The sequence below is a fragment of the Coenobita brevimanus genome, chromosome 6 (genome assembly GCF_032717465.1).
Source record: "Coenobita brevimanus isolate Jiangsu-jjx chromosome 6, ASM3271746v2, whole genome shotgun sequence".
NCBI classification, from domain to species: domain Eukaryota; kingdom Metazoa; phylum Arthropoda; class Malacostraca; order Decapoda; family Coenobitidae; genus Coenobita; species Coenobita brevimanus.
In genome coordinates this window covers 60,699,347-60,719,083 of record NC_136959.1, presented here as the reverse complement: position 1 = coordinate 60,719,083, position 19,737 = coordinate 60,699,347, and the positions used below count along the sequence as shown (strand labels likewise).

The following is a 19,737-nucleotide window of genomic DNA, read 5'->3' as shown; positions in this document are numbered from 1 at the left end:
ACACACACACGGGTATATCTCCCCACCTAAAAGTTTCTGGGCATTTGGGAAGTGACGGGCACGTCGTCACCCTGTGTGTGTGTGTGTGTGTGTGTGTGTGTGTGTGTGTGTGTGTGAGACCACGTGAGGCCTGGTGTGTTTGGTTGGGTCCCTGTGGTAATATTAGCTGGCTCCACCAAACACGTCTTGGGGAAACACTGCCTGATAATGCCCCCTCCATCACAACACTAGTTAATCTACACGTGACTCATGGGCCTCCCTCTGTTGACCTAATAATCACAAGGAGTCCAAGGAGTCTGATATTATTAACACTCGCAGGCTCCTGTGATAACATATATATACTAACGTTAGATGGCATAGAATACTAAAGCTGTCATGATCCTCCGATGATTAACTGAACTTTATATCGAAAGGATAAAACTAATTGTTTTCATATCGTGTTCCTGTGGTAGTGATCATTAATAGTTTTGTTTATACCCCTTTATTTATACTCGTAAAATTTAGACCCTTAAACGTATATATTTTCTTAATATCACTTCATTGCCTCCAGCAGGTTGTTTAACTCAGGAAAAGCATGTTGAACTGAAAAGCATAATGAAGGCTGTTTTAACTCTACCAGTTGGATAAATCTGAAGTGAGTCATGTTTCCAGGAGATGACAAGGATAGGAAGTCTCCATTGTCTTGAAGAAGTTGAGGGTGATTTGAGCATCCATTCTTAGTTACGGCTTAACCTTCCATTCCCAGGACTTGCCTCTATGGTTTTGATAGGAATCCAGGCAGTCAGTACGGAGTCTTCTCGTTGACGGTGATACAAGGCGGTAGGCGATCGTAATGGTTAAGTTGACAGCGAATTGAAATTTGGGCAGAAGTATGAAGTGCTATAAATTAGATGTGGATGAAAGTATGAGATGCCATAGGCGAGATGTGAGCAGAAGTGTGAGGTGCTATTATTGAGTTGTGGATGGAAGTATGTGGTGCTGTAGGTGAGATGCGCACGGAAGTTAAGGTGTTGTTGATGAGATATGGGCAGAAATGAGATGCTGTAAGTGACTTGTCGGCAGAATATGAGGTGGTGGTATAAGTGAGTTGTGGACATAAGTATGAGGTGTTATAATGTTTGAGCAGAAGTATGAAGTGGCATAACTGAGGTATTGGGATTAAGTGTGATGTTTAGACATAGTATGAAATAGGGCTTTAACTCTCAAGCCTATTTTTTATTTAGATATTCCATTGGTGAATAAAGTGGTTTAACGAGAGAGAGAGAGAGAGAGAGAGAGAGAGAGAGAGAGAGAGAGAGAGAGAGAGAGAGAGAGAGAGAGAGAGAGAGAGCGGATCAGTAAACAAGGGCGGGTTTGGCAAATAAAATCCAGAACTTGGACAGTACCAGTGGAAGGGATTAACGAGATAGTTATAAAGCCTTTGACTGGTTGAGACTGGCCATACTGGAAGATAAAATGCCTGGTGGTACTCGTTAGTGAGGGAAACTGCCTAACTGTGAGTGTGCCCGGGAAAGAGTTAGTGTATGTGGTGTGGGCAGGATGATGTTAGCAAGGGAGATGTGGGCATTGATGTGAGATGTGGGCAGAGCGTGATGTCGGTAGGGGATACATGAGGGCATTAATTATGAGTGTGGGCATAGTCTTTTGATGTGGGTAGAGTATGGTTTTGGTAGGGGAGACGTGTGGTCAGTACTGTGATGTGTAGGAATTAGTATGAGGTGTTGAGAGCGTGAAGTGTTGGTAAGGGAGACATATGGTCAGTAGCGTGAGGTGTTGGCAGTGTGTGGTGTTGCTAAGGGAGAGGCGTGGGAATGATTATGAGGTGTAGGAATAGTGCGTTGTTGGTAGGGGAGACGTGTGGTCAGTAGTGTGAGGTGTTGGTAAGGGAGAGGTGTGGGCATAGTGTGGTGTTGGTAAAGGAGAGGTGGGGCATCAGTATAACGCGTTGGCAGAGAATAGTGTTGGTATTGTAGAGAGAGAGAGAGAGAGAGAGAGAGATGAACAGTAAACAAGGACTGTGTGAGCATATCAGAAGCTCCTGGCAGAACAAACAGGGTCCGGCCAGTGTAAGAAGGGCATTGGAGAACTGAGGACTAGCACGACATACTAAATTGTGGAGGTGCTAGGATTACAGCGCCTTCTGGGTTAGCCCTTTCAGTACAGTGGTTCCTTTTCTGTTCTTTCCTTCGTTCAGCTTGAGTCAACGCTGGGAAGACCGTACGGAAGGGATTTGGCTCAGAAAGTTTTCCTCAATCTATGCAGTTATGTCGGCTGTCCATCCATCTATGTCTCTCTAACCACGTGTATCCACATCTATCTGTCTATCCATCTGTATTTTTTATCTGTTTATCTACGTATTTATCTTTCTGTCCTTATATATCTGCCCATCTATATCTGTATATGTATGTATGTAATGAAAAAAGATACCGGTACACAGAAAGACAGAGATTTTTCTTCCACATAAGAAAAGCTGTATTATATTGAAGGGGTTAAACTGCTGTGAACACCCCTGTCTCGGTATCACATAACACCACTTCTAATTCTAGTCAGCCGTTCTTGCTCACTCAACCCCCAGACATCATCCAGGCATTTCCTCACCATGCTTCTCTGAATCACCACGCACGCTAGTCTAACCACACCACGTAGCTCCACACTGCCACTATTATCTCTGTCGCCTCCACCACCACCACCACTACCAACGGCCAAGTCAGCTTTATAGAACAGGATACACACACCGTACCGCACAACAAAACTTTACACAGCACAGCACACATCACACTACGCCGTTTAACATCACACCACGCCACTCCACATCTTATCAGATCATACCACACCACATGCCAGCACATAGGCCTAACTACCCACAGAAGTTACGTAATTAGTACACCGTCATACCATCGATCACCATCTCACACTCCATCACTGCCTAGCACTTGATCATTCCACTAGACTCACTACACCAAGCATACCCGTATCACACAGACACTGCTCCACCACTACCACAACACCGCACCAGATCTTTATCCACGGACACACCAGTACCGTACACAGTTTTGACAACACAACCATACCACTACCACACACTGCGTCACCAGACCAACAATCCTCACACCAACAAACTCACAAACACACGGACCCTCACATACCCACCACTACCACAACACACCACTAACGTTGCATCACCAGACCTCCGACATCGCAGTCACCACACACTACCACAACACACTATAAACACTGCATGATCAAACCACCACACCTCACAAACACACATCCACTGCCACAACACAGTACCACACCACCCCCATACCTCACCACACCACACACAAAGTACACCTACACACAGCACTGCCACACACTACCACAGCACTGCAGCACCAGTAAGCTCTCCTCTGCATTACGCCGTACCGCGCTTCACTCGTGAGCCATTAGTCCTTCACGGTTCAGGTCCTCGCACCGTTGCACCTCGGTACGCTACATCAGTTTTTATTGCTTCACCCCCACCTGCCCAACTTCATTCCAGGATTTTTCCAGCCTCATTCAACCTGTCTTTGTGTGAATTGATGTGTATCGGGGGAGATCTAGGTCACTGACTTGTTGAGAATAGTTTGTAGAGGAGTGAAGAAGTGTTGTCTCGAGAGTGCTATATTGACTTCAGACTTAAGAAGAATAGTTTGTAGAGGAGTGAGAAGTATAGAAAAAGTGTTTTATACTGTTATTAGGGGAAGGAGGTTTTATTGAATGATAAATTTTGTTTACAGTTGCTCATACACTGACGGATGTGAAATATTAAGACATTATTAGTTCATTAACCCTTTCACCTCGACATTTACCAAAAGTGAATTAGTCATATGTTGTTAGCCCGGGGAAAAAAAAAAAAACAGGCTACATGAGTCAGCAGGGATTTTCAGGAGCACACAATTAGTAACACACAATGACCCTATTATTACAAATTATTACCGTATCATTTACCGCCATTGCAATGAAAGTGTCCGTTTGAGTCCAGGGATATATATTTTTAGTTTATTTTTGTTACCTCCAGACAATTTTCTTTTCAGTTTGAGGGAGAGCTCCTAACTGGATGGGTTAGATGCAGTCTCCTTCGATGCTCTTTTAATCGAGTTAAATAAAATCGTGAAGTAAAAGTCTGATGGTAGTGAGGTACATATTAAAAATTATCGTCACAGGGAAAATGAAAAATATGCCACAGTGGAAATGAAAAATATATCACAGTGAATGAGTTAATGGTGGATGTAATGGGTGAGGAAAAATAGATGGGCATCCTCTAAGTGGGCCACACATCAGGCGGAGGAGAAGATGCAAGTTTGAGAAAGATGGAAGGAGGTGATATACAAGGACTTAAAGGGATCGTCCCCCGAGGAAGCCAAAGGATTCACCAGCCCCATCGGGGGAAAGGGTGAGGCATGTGTCAGGACTGAGCTGCACATAAAAAAAAAAATCAACATTCTTCTTTCGTTAGATTTATTTTCTCGTGATAATTTTACAATCCGCCCATGAGTTTTTTTTTTTTTTTTTTCTTGTAGGCTACCCAAGTTGTATTATCTTCTTGCAGTAATTTTCCTCTATCCAGAAATGTTTTACTCAGTTTTTCTCACGGTAGATTTTTTTCTCGCGATAATTTTTCAGTCCGCTCGAGTTTTTTCCCTTGTACCTAGGATGTATTTTATTCTTGCTATAACTTTTCTCTACCCAAAATTGCTTGGCTCACACTTAAGATATATTTTCTCGTCGCGATAATTTTGCTTCGGCCTCGGATTTTTTCCACGTACCGTAGATTTGTTTCTACAATTTAAACGGTAGGTGTGTGAAAATTGTACACGATGAGTAAAAAGTTAATTTTTTCTTTGTAACCAAGATTTTTTAAAAACAGGATAAACATTAGAAGTTGGAAGTATTTTGCATTCTCTTTATTCTTTATGTAAATACATAAGGAGTTACGAGGTGGAATTCAACCTAAGTCCATTCGTGAATCTCGGGTCTAGGTAGAATTGTGAACCGTATTTCTGGGTCGCACACAAAGCCATGTTTATATATTTTACTCCAGCTTTTGTGGGATTCTAGCAACGTCATTTCGAAAGTGTCCTGAGTCATTGTTTTGGTTATATCTGCACCGGGTTTTTAGTGCTTTAAAGGTTTCATGTAACGGGAATTCGTGTTACAGTGTGTATTACATGGTTAAGGTAGTGGGTGTTCAGTAACGTCCTGAGAAGTGGCGTGACGACCACATAACAAGAGATTCGGGAGACACTTGTACCTAGAATATTAGCACCCTTCCCCTCCTCTCAATTCGCCATTCCGCTTCATTTCGGTACTTACACCACTAACCAGTTCTTCCTACCGTCTTCTGTCTCTAGTGTCATCTTCAGCGGCATCCTGTCTTATCACTAACTGCTCTCCTTCTTTTACTGCCTCATCCTTCTTCTTCACCCCGAATTCCTATATTATTCGCACCGACATCACTATTAATTTCCGTTTCGGTACTTCCTACCAGTTCCTTGTATCGTGTCTTCAAAGGCGTTCCGTTGCTGCTGTCGTTCTCTTCCTGCGCGTTTACATCCTCTACGTATCCCTCATCATTCTCATCCCAACCCCAATATCACTTTCTGTATTGATCCACATCCTTCACCTTTTGTGCCCTTAATCCAGGTGGCGTTTTAAGGGTAAAAGAAAATATATAGTACCACATAACTCCATCTTTTAACACCTTCACGACGATTACTCTTTATTTAATTCTCGCTACTACCAGACTTTTTTTTTTTTTTTTTTTTATCATAGGAGAGGGCCCTAGTAATCAAGGGGTTGATAAAAACTATATTTAACCCCTTCAATATGCTAACGTTTCTGAGATGAAGAGGATGAAGTGAAGAAAATGTATAAGGCGTCTTCGTATTAAAGAAGGTAAAAAATATGTGAAATTAATATAACCTCCTCTTTGTTTTTTTTATGTAAGGGCCCCAAGATTGCAGTTCTAAAGTTTAAACACAGGCCTTAGGTGGAGGGTGCATAATAAACTTGTACGGCTAGACAATCTTCCATCTTCCGCCTTTTCAGTCGTTTGCCATTCGAAATCTGGGCCCTTCTGTCGCCCTTCATTTTGTTCCTCGTCTGTTGGACCTCATTGTTTACGGTCTTTTTCAGTCCTTTATCATTCGAATTCCCTTCACCATCCGTGTATCTCTTCATTTTCCGTGTGTTTTAAACCTCAATGGCTTCTGTCTTTTCAGTCCGTAACAGTTGTTGTCTCATTCACTTATTCATCTAGGCACAACTTTATTTATTTTGTATTTTTTCAGTCCTTCATCCCACTTCAAAAGAATACTGTTACATGCTTGTACAATCTATTCTCCTTCTATTTTGGCCCTGTCTTTCGCTGCTTTGAATTCTGCATTATCCAGATTTCAGACTATCCTGTTATCGCCTCATTCCTCTAATCATTTATCCATCCTCAGCCTTTGTCAGTCTTTCATTTATTTTTCTTTCTATTCCATCTCAGTTTCCACCTGTTTTCAGTCCTTAACCATCTAGAATCCAGTCCATCTTTCATTCTTAGTCCATAAATCAAACCATCCTTTTTTGTACGTTTGCACAGACCGTCCGATATCCATTTTTTTCCCATCTGCATACTACCAATCCATCACCATGTCCATCTCACTCATCAACCAGTGTCCATCCCTTTTCCCATCTACATAGCACAAAATCATCATCTCCATCTGACCTTCTAATCTGATTCTTATTCCGTGCGCATACACTACAGCAGACCTGTTTTGAGTCCGACCTTCCATTCCCCATCCTCATTCCATCCACATAACCCAAACCACCACTTATTGTCAGTCTTCATTTTTTCCACGTAACAACAGACATTTCCTTTTCTCTTGCAATTCATTCAATCTGCTTCCACATTTCATCCACTGACCCTAATCCATTCTTAGACTTCATCCATGGACTCTAATACCACTTCCTTTTAAATCCACTCTTCCAATGATCTTTTAATAATGTCGCTGTTTCATCCACCTACCCACTTACTTCCTGTCATCCACATAGCCCACCCTAACCCATCTCATTTCCGTCCACGTTGCAAAAGTTGAGGTCATCCCTTTCTGTGTGCAACTTTCTGTTCCCTATTACATACACGTCATAAAGTTGCAAGTCCTTTCATAATCTGGTCATCTCTTCCATCCATCCGTCCATGTTATCACTCCATACTTACGCTTTGTCCAGACCTTCTTCCACTCCATGCCTCCCACACGACGAACCTACGTATCCAACCATAACAAAACCCACTACGTATTGAACTGTAACGAAAATCACAGTCGGCATCGCGTAACCTGTATGTCTCCCGTTTTACGTCACTGCCGAGTAAGTTTAATGGCTGATGTTAGTGAAAAGTGTTATCGTAGGTGCTTAGCGGGGTTTGAAGGGCTTTAGTTTGGCAGTTAAGGTGAGTATGTATGACTGACGTTCGTGGAAACAGAAATCGGTGTTGAGTGCATAGGAGAGTTTTTAGAGCTTCAGACGGTTTTATTTATGTATTTATTTATTTATTTTTTTTATTTATTGTACCTCTGTAGGGAGAATTTTATGGCTGGACGAGTTAAATACAGCCCTCATAAACCCTCCAGCACCAGAGATCCGTCCCAGGTTGAATTATACAGGCTTTTGGTAGCACGAGTACGGTTTTAAAAATATTTCATGGAACTGAAAGGATTAAAGGACTTCAGTTTAGCAGTTATAATGAATGTGTGTGACTGGTCGAAGGAAGTGTGGGATTATTTTCAGCTCAGTTGGCCACAGTATTTTGAAAATCTGTCATTCGTTCAGGGTCATTGTTATATATAATGACGGTCGATATTCCCTTTTATATATCTGGAGTTTCGAATTACTGAAACCAGATTCCAACACATTTAGATAATTTTTAGTTGGTTTAACAAAATCATATTACCCTCGGATGCTGTTTCCAGTCAGTGTAAAAGAACTTAAGACCGCGACTGTACACCTACTTGTACAGTACTTCTAGCACTTATTAATTTCCCTTTATAGGTTATTATATTTTAGGCTGTTAGTAATTAGCAATTGTTTATGCACTTAATTCAATATAGCGCTTTTCTCTTGGGATTTGAAGTAATTAGATGCAAATGTGGCGGTACAGAGAGAGAGAGAGAGAGAGAGAGAGAGAGAGAGAGAGAGAGAGAGAGAGAGGACTTAAACTGTGTGTTTTTTGGTTTCCTTGGTCGCACACTCATGACCGAGGTGACTTGTGACGTAGCGGTTATATCGGTGGTTGGAAGAATGCAAGAAATATTTGTTGTACGGCACTAACGGTACTGCTCAGCCTTTTTTCTCCGCCTGTTTGTTAAATCATCATCATCATCATCATCATCATCATCATCATCGTCGTCGTCGTCGTCGTCGTCGTTGTCATCCTTGTTTCATTGTTTTTCGTTTTCAGCTTTTTGAAGTTTTCCTCCATCATCCCTTCACCATTTTCCTTCCTTCTCTCCTCCTGTTCCCTCCTCCTTCCCTCATTCTTCTTCCTCCTTTTCCATCCTCCCTCCCCCATTTTGCCACGTCCTGCCTGTAATACGTGTCCTTCATCCAGCTCTCTTTCCTTCCTCTCCCCCAACACTGACTCACGGGGCTGTTATTTTGCTTCAGAGTCAAGGAATATCATCGTGTTTTCCTTTTAATCATTGCGGCCTCTGTGACTCAGAAAGTTCCCTTTTTGAAGCCCACCATTCTCCATTTGGAGGATAGGGAGGGAGTTGAGGGACGTTCGTATAACCGGATACGGGAGACACCTTGCTACGGCTGCCACCACGTGAAGGCGTCCCTCTCCATCGTAGTGAAAGTTAAAGTGGACGAAATACGAATAACCACCTTTTATTTATTTATTTATTTATTCACTTTTTACAGACGTCATTATGATAAAAATATATCTGAAGTCCAGAAAAAATATATACCGCAAAGAATGAAAGTGAAGTCCATTCTCTCTCTCTCTCTCTCTCTCTCTCTCTCTTTCAGCCACAGAACAGCCCAAAAATGTAACCAGACTTATATAAAAGGTAATTCTGTATCGTGCTGAGGTACGGACGGGCATTATAGCAATATATAGTGGCGTTTATCATGGCCTTACTGTATTGCTAGCGGCCAGAAGAATATATTTACCGTGACTATTTTTGTTATTTTGTACCGTGGTATGTGGGAGATGTTTATGTAATGGCTGGACTTGGCTTGCTTTGTTGCTCTTTAGATGATTTTTAAAGACGGGAATATTTATGCAGTTATTATTTCCTTATCATTTTCTTTCCTTTATTGTTATTATTGTTATTTTATTTAGTATTATTATTACGTATACATATAGATGTTCATAATATTCATGTTGAAGTGATGGATGACTAACCAATATCCCTTTCCTCTCGCCCAGGTACGTATCAGTGGTGATGGTGGGAAGGCCTAGTCCACGGCACGTAAGGAATGCATTATTATACCTCCATCCCTCAACTGGCCCCACCTCTCTCCCTCATCCTCCCTGCCATCCCTTTAGTGGCCCCTTCTCCCTTCCGCACCCTCCCTACCATCCCTTTTAGTGACCCCTTCTCCCTATCGCACCCTCCCTACCATCCCTCTAGTGGCCTCTCTCTACTTCCCCTGGTGCTTCCGCTTCCTTCCCCCTTCCTCCTCATGTGGTCCCCTGTCCCTTCCTCCCTCCTTTCTCTCCCACTCTCCCTTCTCCAACCAGGCTCCTCCTCCTTCCATGCTTTGTTATCCTTGTCTTCATCTCATAGAATTAGATATCATAGTCATTGTCTTCTTTTAACAAACAGCCAGAAAGGAACATTCGGTGTTGCTGTTTGCCGCCCTTTGTACTCCTTTGCCATTAGTACACCTCTGCCCCCCTCCCTCATCTCCGTGGCCTCTCATCCTTCCCTCAACTCTTCCCTCAATCCCTCCAGTGGCCCCTTCCCTCCCTCCCCTTCCATTCCCTCCGGTTTCTCCTCTTCCCTTCCCTCCAGTGTCTCCTTTCCTTTCCTCCCTCCCTATCTGCACCCCTTCCCTCCCACCCGTCCCGTTCCTTCCCTCCGGTTTCTCCTCGTCCCTCCAGTTTCTCGTGTCCTCCCTCCCTATCTCCCTCCCCTCCCCTTCCCTCCCGTGGCCCTTCGCGTCAGCTAAAGTCAGCCCTGCAGCTCTTTCCGTTTTGTGTCTTATTTATTATTCAGGCCGCTTTCCATCCCTTGACGTCAGCAGTTTGTCTTCCAGAATAAAACTTGCGAGAATTTTTCACGGCGTTGTGTTAGTACTGGGGAGAAATGGCGTCGTTTGCCCATATAATAGCAGTCATTTTGCATATTTGTATTTGTCTTACGACTTTTAGCAAGTACTGAGGGAAGATGGCGTTAGCTAGTCATATAATTGGTTTCATTTTATATTTATGTTTTCACGATGTTTCCGGAGTTTGTGGAAGGACGGTTGTTCGCCCATAGTATGTCATTTATCCATATTTTTGACGCCTTTGGCTAGTTCTGTGGAAAGATGGCGCATTTTAGTCATGCAGTTGATGTCATTTATCTTTTAGTTTTCACAACTTCTTCATGACTGTGCGAAAAGGTGACAGTATTTTTCACAGCTTCATAGTTTTGTGAAAAGTTGACGATGTCTGGCCATGAAACTGAGGTCTTTCACTTTCCATATTTTAATACGACTTTTGCCTTAGAGTATTGTGAGAAAATGGCGTTGTTTGACTCTGTAGTTACCATTATTTTACATTAAATATCTTTACTGTAGCTCTGTGAAAGAATGGAGATGTTTAACTGTGATTCTTTCTCTTTTTCTGATCTTTTTTCACGGCTTTGTTATTACCGTGTGAAGACGGCGTTGTTTAAATTAACAAGAGCTGTCTGCTTTTTATACCTGTCATAAAAAAGAAAAAATGGACGACGGGATAGTACGAAGCCATGAGATTTTTTTTTTTTTTTTTTTTTTTCCCTTGAGTCCCTAACCTGAGATCAAATGTATAAGGTTTATCTATGCGCATAACTCAGTCCGTGTTTTTAGTGTAGTCATAAAGTAGTTCCCCCTTTTCTTTTTTTAGTGTATTTTTGACTTGCAAATAAGTCCCCATTCCTAGATAAAATGTAAATTATCAGTACGCGTAACTTTTTCCGTTCTTTGAGTGTAACCGTATGATAGATGCCTTTTCGTGTGTGTGTGTGTTTTCGTTGCATGTGTATCATAGGTTTGTTTTAGCATGCAGATGATTACCAGGCTGTGATGACTTGTTTTTTATTAAGATATGTATTACTTCGTCCGTTGTTGTAGTGTGTTGTTATTTCTTGCAGTCCAGGAGACGGATTTGGTGTCCCACACAGGATGCCCCTCATTCCAATCATAGCAGTGACCTAACCCTTTTATTCGTCTCTCATCAGTCGCATAATCGAGAAAAAAAAAATTGAAAAGGAGGTAAAAGAAATTCCTCTGGCCCGTCTTCGTAAGAAAAAGACAAAGGAAGGAAAGAATTGAATGAAAAAGACAAAGGAAAAAAAATACCTGCTCTTTCCTTACAAGAAAAGAGACAAAGGATGGAAAAAATTTACATTCAGATATCTTGTTATTTATTTTGTGTTGTTTTTGTGTTTGTGTCTTGTGATAGCCAGGGTGAATATCCTGCAAATAACCCTTCTAATTTATTGTTGTTTGCCGTGATGTGATTCATAAGTTAGTAGGTACATAATAAGGCAGATGTAATGATAGGCTTTGATTATAAATGTATATTGATGCTTTGAATCGTCCTTTTTGTATTTTGATTTTCCAAGTAGTTCGGTATATATCGTCTAGCAACTTTTGTTTCTTCCTGGTTCGATGTTGGACTTGGAAATCGATGCTGACGTTGATCTCATTATTTTACGAGAGAAATTGGTTCCTTTATTAAATACAGGCAAATATGTTAAGGTTTTCGTCACTTGCCACGGAAAAGTTAGATACTGAGACATTGTTTTCTTTGTTTATTATCCATTCGTTCGTCTGCCATTGTTCCTTATCCCGTCCAGGAGAAGGAGCAGTGGAGATTATTTCACGGAACAGTCACAGAAGCGTATTTGAATATCCTTAGCCATTTTCCTTATAATTAAGTCAATTTTCGTTTTTTTTTTTTTTTTTTTTTTTTGGGGGGGGTGGATTATCATAGGTGTTATTGTACGGTATTCAGCGCTCTCTCTCTCTCTCTCTCTCTCTGCATCATCGTGTGTGTGTGTGTGTGTGTGTGTGTGTGGGCGATAACTGAGTTTGTAGGGTCTGATTCATTTAGGTTAGGTTAGGTTATATTAGATTACCTGAAGTTGCCAGGTTGTAGGAGCGAGCTGGGTAAGACGGAAGAAGGAGGGAATGAGAAGTGTTTAGGCCTTGAGGTGGAAGAAAGGAGAGAGAGAGAGAGAGAGAGAGAGAGAGAGAGAGAGAGAGAGAGAGGGAGAGAGAGAGGGGGGGGGAGGGAAAGAGAAGAATTGGAAAGAGGCAGAGAAGAGAGGAGGAGAGGGGAGATAGAGAATGAAGGAGAAGAGAGGGAGAGAAAGAAAGAGGAAAGGGAGAGAAGGAAGACAGAGAGGAGGGGGTCCGAAGGTATGGCACGTAAGTGGGGTAGGAGTGTGAGCGGGAATGATTGTGTCAGATTAGGATTGACACATATGCACTAATCCAACTTACCATATCCCAGAAAAGAAGTGAAGGTTGCTGTTAGGGGATGATGGAGGTGGAAAATGGGAGTTGGAATAGCTTATGAACTTCCCACATACCCCACTAGAGAGAAACAGTGATACTTGGTGGAGGGGAGTGGTGGTGGAGTTGCAAGATTAAGTTTGAGGCATGTAAATTATTTCTGTTTACCCTGAAGGGAGTGAAGATGTTATGCAGAGGAGAGAGGAGAAGAAAGGAAGGAGAGTGACGCATTACGTAGGGTATGAGAGTGAGCGGGAATGGCCGTGGAAGATTAAGAGTCGAACCATATACACTCACACGACCTACCGTACCCCACACAAGGAAAACGACACTTGCTGGAATTACTATATATATAAGATTATCAATTTTCACTACGAGACACCTTAAGTTGAACATAATAGTCGGACAGAAGCTAATTTTAAGTTGTCATTGTAGTAATAGTTAATGGAGATATTATGTAACCCATTTAATTCGAGAGATCCTTTCCAAGTTAGATAAAATTGTTGGGCAGTAGTGATAAAGGAACAGAAAAGCAGTAGTACCGTAGTAGTAGTGGTGGTGGTAGTAGTAGTAGTAGTAGTAGTCAGAGGGTTAAAGGTGTCTTGCTAGAAGCGGGTGAGGGCCCCGGCATGTTTACGTTATGCAACAGCAGGGTAGAATCAGGCTCAAGATAGAAGACAAGGGCAGCATAAGATTCAATATTGACAGAATACACAGGTAAAAACTTGGTAGAAGAGGCAGTAGAATCTGTCCAGCGATACAGGCAAAAGAATTCGGGTAAATAATATAGCCTACTCGTAATTATCGTTAAAAAAAAAAAAAAAAAAAAACGGAAAATATAACATACTCGTACATTAAACTTAAAAAATATCATTTCAAGGTAATACTAAGTGTGAAAGGAAAAATAAAGATAGAGAAAATTATTTGAGAACAAGGTGGAAATAAATTCGAAGTAGCAGCAGCAGGAGACAGGGCAATCAGACACAGGGTAATGGACTGGTGAGGAAGGAAAAAAGGAAACGGATGGAGAGAGGGGGAGGGGAAAAGGAAGGATTGAAGGAGGGAGGGGAGGAAAGGGAAGGGAAAGAGGAAAGGGGAAGGAAAGGAGGGAGGAAGGGAAGTAGAAGGGGAAGTAGGAAGTAGAAAAGGATGGAGAGGGGAAGGGAAGGAGGAAAGAACAGGAGAGAGAGAGACAGGATGGGAAAGAAGGAGGAAAGGGAAAGGGAAGGAAGGGTGGACAGTAGGAAGGGGAGGGAGGGAAAGAGGGAGTGGAGGGAAATGGAAGAACGGAGGAGAGAGGGAAGGAAAGGACAGCTGTGACCGAGACGCGTACGGACCCTACTCGAATATCTTAGGCCCGAGAGAAAAGAGCCCCCACCACCGACAATATAAAGGGACTAATTGAACTGGGGTCTGCAATATCGTGTGACATCCACCCCGCACAATGAGGCTGCGGGCGGGATATTAAGCCAGTGGTAGGGCCGCAAACTCAGAACCATGTGTACCTGTTTTGTTTATAAATTTTACTTCTATGTTAGGTTTGCCTTTCAGATTAGCGTGTTATTTGCTGATGAAGGCTTTATTATTCGCCCGTTTCCTGATTGTTTAGATGAAGAGGCTTCGTGAACCAGAGGAATTAGGTGTAGCCTCCGTTTACTGTCCCTTGTGTCAGAAGGAGTGAAATAATAATAGCGGTGTAGGTCGAGATACAGGGACACTCCTACGGTTGCAAACTCACGTGTTTGGGCTGTAAATTTATACGTTGAATAAGCCTTCGTTAAATCCTGCAACAGACCTTCGTTAACGCCTCCAGCAAGGCTTCGTTAACTCCTCCAGCATGCCTTCGTTAACCCTTTCCACAAGCTTTCGTTAACCCTTTCCACAAGCCGTAGTTAACCTCTTCCACAAGCTTTTCTTTAACCCCTTCAATAAGCTTCCGTTAACCCTTTCAACAAGCCTTCGTTACCCCTTCAACAATACGTCACTACCCCCTTCAAAGACTTAGATATCCCTTCCTAACTTGAGAACAAAACCCTATTTCAACCCCAGCATGTTTTTCGCCATAGATTTCATTCTCGGAGACTCTTTTACTTTCAGATGAAGCAATAAATCCCGGGATTGCTGAATTATGTATAGCAGGCGGCATTCCTGGGGTGCGTTATTACAGAAAATGCCCACAGCTGGGTAGAGAAGCAGAGAGTGCGTTTATTGCCGTGCGACAGCCGAATCGTTTATATTGAAATCCTGTAATTAGTGTGTGTGTGTGTGTGTGTGTGTGTGTGTGTGTGTGTGTGTGTGTGTGTGTTTGTGTGTGTGTGTGTGCTCTGGGGACAACGTTGGGGATGGAAATGGTTGCTTTTTGTTAAATAAGTTGCGCCTGACATTATATAGTTTTTATGTGGAGTATATAGAGCGTACTGTTTAATACTTGTGTGTGTGTGTGTGTGTGTGTGTGTGTGTGTGTGTGTGTGTGTGTGATTGCTGTACACTAAGCAAAATAAAATAAAATGTATTCTGCAGTTCACCCTCCTCCCACTTGTTTATTGAAAGTGAGGAAAGCATAGAGATGTGTTGTATCAGGTGCATGGTTGTCAGCATAGTTTCCCTTCCACATCCAGTAATTATCAGGCTTTGACAATGTGCGGAGAATTAATATGCAACTTCACCAACCCTTTCATCGTCGGGGCAGCTCTAGCAACGGATTGTGTATTCCACCTAAAGCCAGACGATTTTGTTAAGTTAAGGGTAAATCATAGCAACCTGTGAGTGTTAATATGTTACCTAGTTATTATCACGGCATTTCTTGTGTTTTTCCAGCTATTTTTTGACCATATTTTCAGCTGAGTCTTAGTATTCTTTTCAGGTAAGGAATCTCCCTAACACCTGTATTTATTTGGCTTATAACCCCCTACTGTTCTCCCCTGTGTTACACAAATCCTTCTAATATCACCATATTCCATAAATAATGACCAAAAAATATTAACTTGCCATATCCAGAAATAAATCGCTAAGGGAGAGGTGCTTGGGAGCATCCTTACGCGATGGGGATCCGGCCTATTGGAGCTTATGTGTTGGGGGGGGGGGGCTTTTCTGTCTATATGGAGCCAATTTAATTTCTTGGGTCTATTTCGGTGTTGCCACAAATGTCAAAATAAATGGGAAAAAATGGAGATGGAACCGTACCTTACATTATGGAACTGCTTGGAGAATTATGGCACAGGTTCAGTGTGCGTGGCGTGGCATTTTTCTTGGAAAATTATCGTAGGAAGTGACCGTGAGTCAGATTATTTTTTCCCCCCGTGTAGAGTAACCCACTAGTCGTTAGAGTCAGTGAGAACAGCGCATGCGTGTCCCGGGAAACGTGGTCTTCATTAGGGTCAGTGGAGCCAAGTGGAGGGCGATGTGGATACGCTAGGATGTGACTGTACTACCACACACACACACACACACACACACACACACACACACACACACACACACGTACGCGCGCCAGCGTTGTTGCACTGGCTTTTTTGCAACTTACAATAGGAATTCTGAATCACAGTCTGTGGCGGCTGTCATCTGAATCACTCCGCGAAGTGGATATGATAGTAAGGTAGGTGTCACTTTGATGAGGAAAAAAAGGGGGAGGGGGAGAGGAGGAAAGGTTTAAAAAATCTGACCACTCCTACTAGCATAATCACTGTCATGATCCTTCTCCTTATCATCATCATCATCATCATCATCATCACCGCATATCATGAAATTATACTCTTCGGATAACTCATTTTTTTTATTGCCCGATAGCTACCTACGTAAAGCCTTTCAGTAGAAGCTCAACGGAAAGGGCAGAAAGCGTGAATCTGAATATACAGGGAACAGTTACACAAGCACCACCACATACGTTCAGTGACACATATGTGTAGTGTAGTGTAGTGACGTACTGTGTGTGTGTGTGTGTGTGTGTGTGTGTGTGTGTTTTACAGCTTCACTACGATAGGTATCTCGCATGGTGAATAAATGATGCGACCGCAGGAAGAGCCGTTTTTAAGACTTTTTAAAGACAAGGGGTAAATGGATAGTGTTTATAGTTCAGCTGAATGAAACTGTCTGGTCATAGAATAAGATAATAGACACAATCTAGTCAATCATCGTATGGAATGAATGAGAAGATTTGCTGTCTGTACATATATATATTTTTTTCTTGTTATGTGCCCGTCTCCATTCACTTCCCCACGGTTTTGGAGAAGCTAATAAATGTGTAGAAGCATAGTTAAGATAAGGGATTGCTGATAGTAGATAAGAAAATTCGTAGGCTGAGTAACTGCGCGTGTGTGGACAAGGATATAAAGGTGATAAGCAACTGGAACACTAAACATTTTAAAGTCGTTCCGTATTCAGTTCCACGTCTCATTGTGGCGTAAATCGAAGTCCACTCCGATGAGGCATTTTTTCATTTTGTCGCTGCCCTCAGGTTATATCAGTGTACTTAGACTTTTTGAACAAGAGTTGTTAGATAACAATAATTCTTTTATTCAGAGCAGATCCACCTTAAGCTGGATAAAGTCGTTAATATATATTGCAAGAATACAGTATAGAAAAGACTCCGTGATTGAAGGAGTTAAAAATAGAGAAGTATTGGAGGCAACTTAACTCAATCGATCGTACATTAAGCAAATAAAGCACTAATCACCGTCGAAGAAGAGAAGATAATGGGTCTGTAGGATTAAAATTTGCGGGAGCGACTAAAAGATTGGGCAGAAGTCAGCTTAATGCAATTTTCGATCAGATATATATATATATATATATATATATATATATATATATATATATATATAAATATATATATAATGAATCATGAGGCAGGAGTATTCTTTGCTCTCCTTTCCTTTGTTCTTTAACGGAAACACATCTTTGATACGATAAGAAATAAATACATCGTTTTGTGAGAAAAGAGGGTTGGTTGATGATGATGATGAGAACGATGACGATGATCGCGACCACCAGGAGGGGGGGGGGGCAGGAAAAGGAAAAGGAAAACAACGACGACTATGATGATGGTGGTGATACTGGTGATGAAAGTTACCTGTACGTTGATGATGACGATGCCCATAAAGAATGACAGTGCAACTGCGTCTGTCTGGCCGAGTTACGACATAGAATAGCTCGTACTTTTGCTGAATCCGGGGCGGGGGACAAGCTTAGAACCTGCTGGCCTAAACCTGATCCCTGTGGCCGGTTGTGGGGGTGATCATGTTACTGTGGCTCATGATGAAACCCGCCCAGTGTGGTCAGCCCCAAGCCCGCTCCTGTGGTTGGGCTTGGGAATAAGACGGTGTAGGCTTTCTGGACTTGTGCGTCGCTAGAAGAATGAGAGTTTGACTTCAGAGAGAGGGAGGACACTGCTACCTGCATAGAATCTACCTGTAGAGGGAGAGGACAGTCCTAACCTGCTTAGAATCTGACTTCAGAGAGAGAGAGAGAGAGAAGGGGGGGGGGATAACAAACCTGCCTCGATTCTGGTCATAGAGGACACTTTTAACCTGCTCAGAATCTTGTCTTAGATAAGATATACTTGTAGATCTACGGACTGGTAGGTAAATAAACATAGATGCGGTATATATACATTGATTGATTTTCTCGACTCTGCACTGCTGGCCCTGAATAATTATGCCAACAAATGGAATTAAGGTTTAATGTCTTGAACACAGTTATTCCATCTGTACAGTCCATGGCATTGTGAAAGCGACACAGTAACTTTTAAACACGCATTTTCTCTGACCCCGAATTTCTGAATATATCCTGTCCTTAGTTTTTTTTTTTTTTTTTTTTTTCTCCCTCCCTAGAATTTGACCGTAGCCTATTTTTCTCTCAACATCCGTGAGCACCTGTCCTTGGTCATTTTCCTACCACGTCCTTGAAATCAGTATTTTCGTAAACTTTCTCGTTGAATTCACCTCATTACTCGTGCCATAACAACGTCCCTGTATCTTTGTCTGATTCCTCATTTATTTGCTCGTCCTTTCATTTATCGCGTTGTGGTACTAAAGGGGTTAATGGCACGTTCGAGGTTAAATCATGTGCGTTATTGAATATTTACGTTTATTCTTTATATTTGCAAAAGATGGTTAGGTTAATCACTATTATGAAGTTTGATGTTTCTAGCATAAGTCACGTGTGTACTGAATTAAATGTTGGTGACTGGAACAGCAGCCGGATTCTTGCAGTTGACAAAAAATAAATAAATAAAATAAATGCTTTAGAAATATGTACCTGAAGTTGCTAATGATTAAGGCTGGACGAGGTTGTAGCTCTAAGCAAGGGTGATTTTAGTGTAGATAGATGTAATATATAAATCTAAAGTTGAAGTGACATAGCATGTTTGATGGGAAAGTTTTTTTTTTTTTTTTTTTTCTTAGGCTCGTCACCAGCGATTGCAAAAACCCGTTTGTGACGTTCCACGCGAGAGGTTTGGCCGGTTACGTGTGGATTGTGTTACGGCGGGACCTTCATTTGTGGTTACTGTTAGTCTTGCAGTTCACCATTGTTGCCGTGTGTGTTTCAGTTTAGTCATCGAATACACCCCAGTAAATAAAAAGAAACGAAAGAAAGAAAAAAAAAAAGGAATAAGTAAAAAACAATAGACAACGAAAGAAAAAAAGCGAGAAAAGAATAAGAAAACGAAGGAGAAAAGATTCAGTATTATAATCCTAAAGGAAGCTGAAGAAAAGTTTGTAAAATCTTGGTACAAAATGCTTTGCTTGTTACTTTTTGTCTTGGATGTGGATATTAACCCCGTCAGATCGCTCAAGAATGAATCATGTCATCGTCTTACATATCCTGTACGGTGTAGCTGTCTTTTATTTTATTTTTGTTTCGCAATATCTAGCGATGTCGGTAGTGGCAAAGCAGTGTGTGTGTGTGTGTGTGTGTGTGTGTGTGTGTGTGTGTGTGTGTGTGTGTGGATGCCCATTTATGTAAAAATAGTTCTTGACTGTAAACGCCATGACGGTAAAGGGTTCCCAGCTGGGGCGAGTA

The 19,737-nt window shown here is 41.9% G+C and overlaps 1 protein-coding gene across 7 annotated transcripts in view; it reads left to right on the top strand.

The window, feature by feature from the left end:
* The window catches only part of Rbfox1 (RNA-binding Fox protein 1), a 377,774-nt gene that overhangs the window by 229,805 nt on the left and 128,232 nt on the right, over positions 1-19,737 (top strand). Inside the window, exon 1 of one of the 7 annotated variants that reach the window (XM_080272590.1) lies at positions 3,410-3,466. The exons of the other annotated variants lie outside the window; for them this stretch is intronic. The gene's annotated coding sequence lies outside the window, so the exon portion shown is untranslated. Of the gene's footprint in view, positions 1-3,409; positions 3,467-19,737 lie in introns of those variants that run through there. 7 annotated transcript variants of the gene reach the window in all.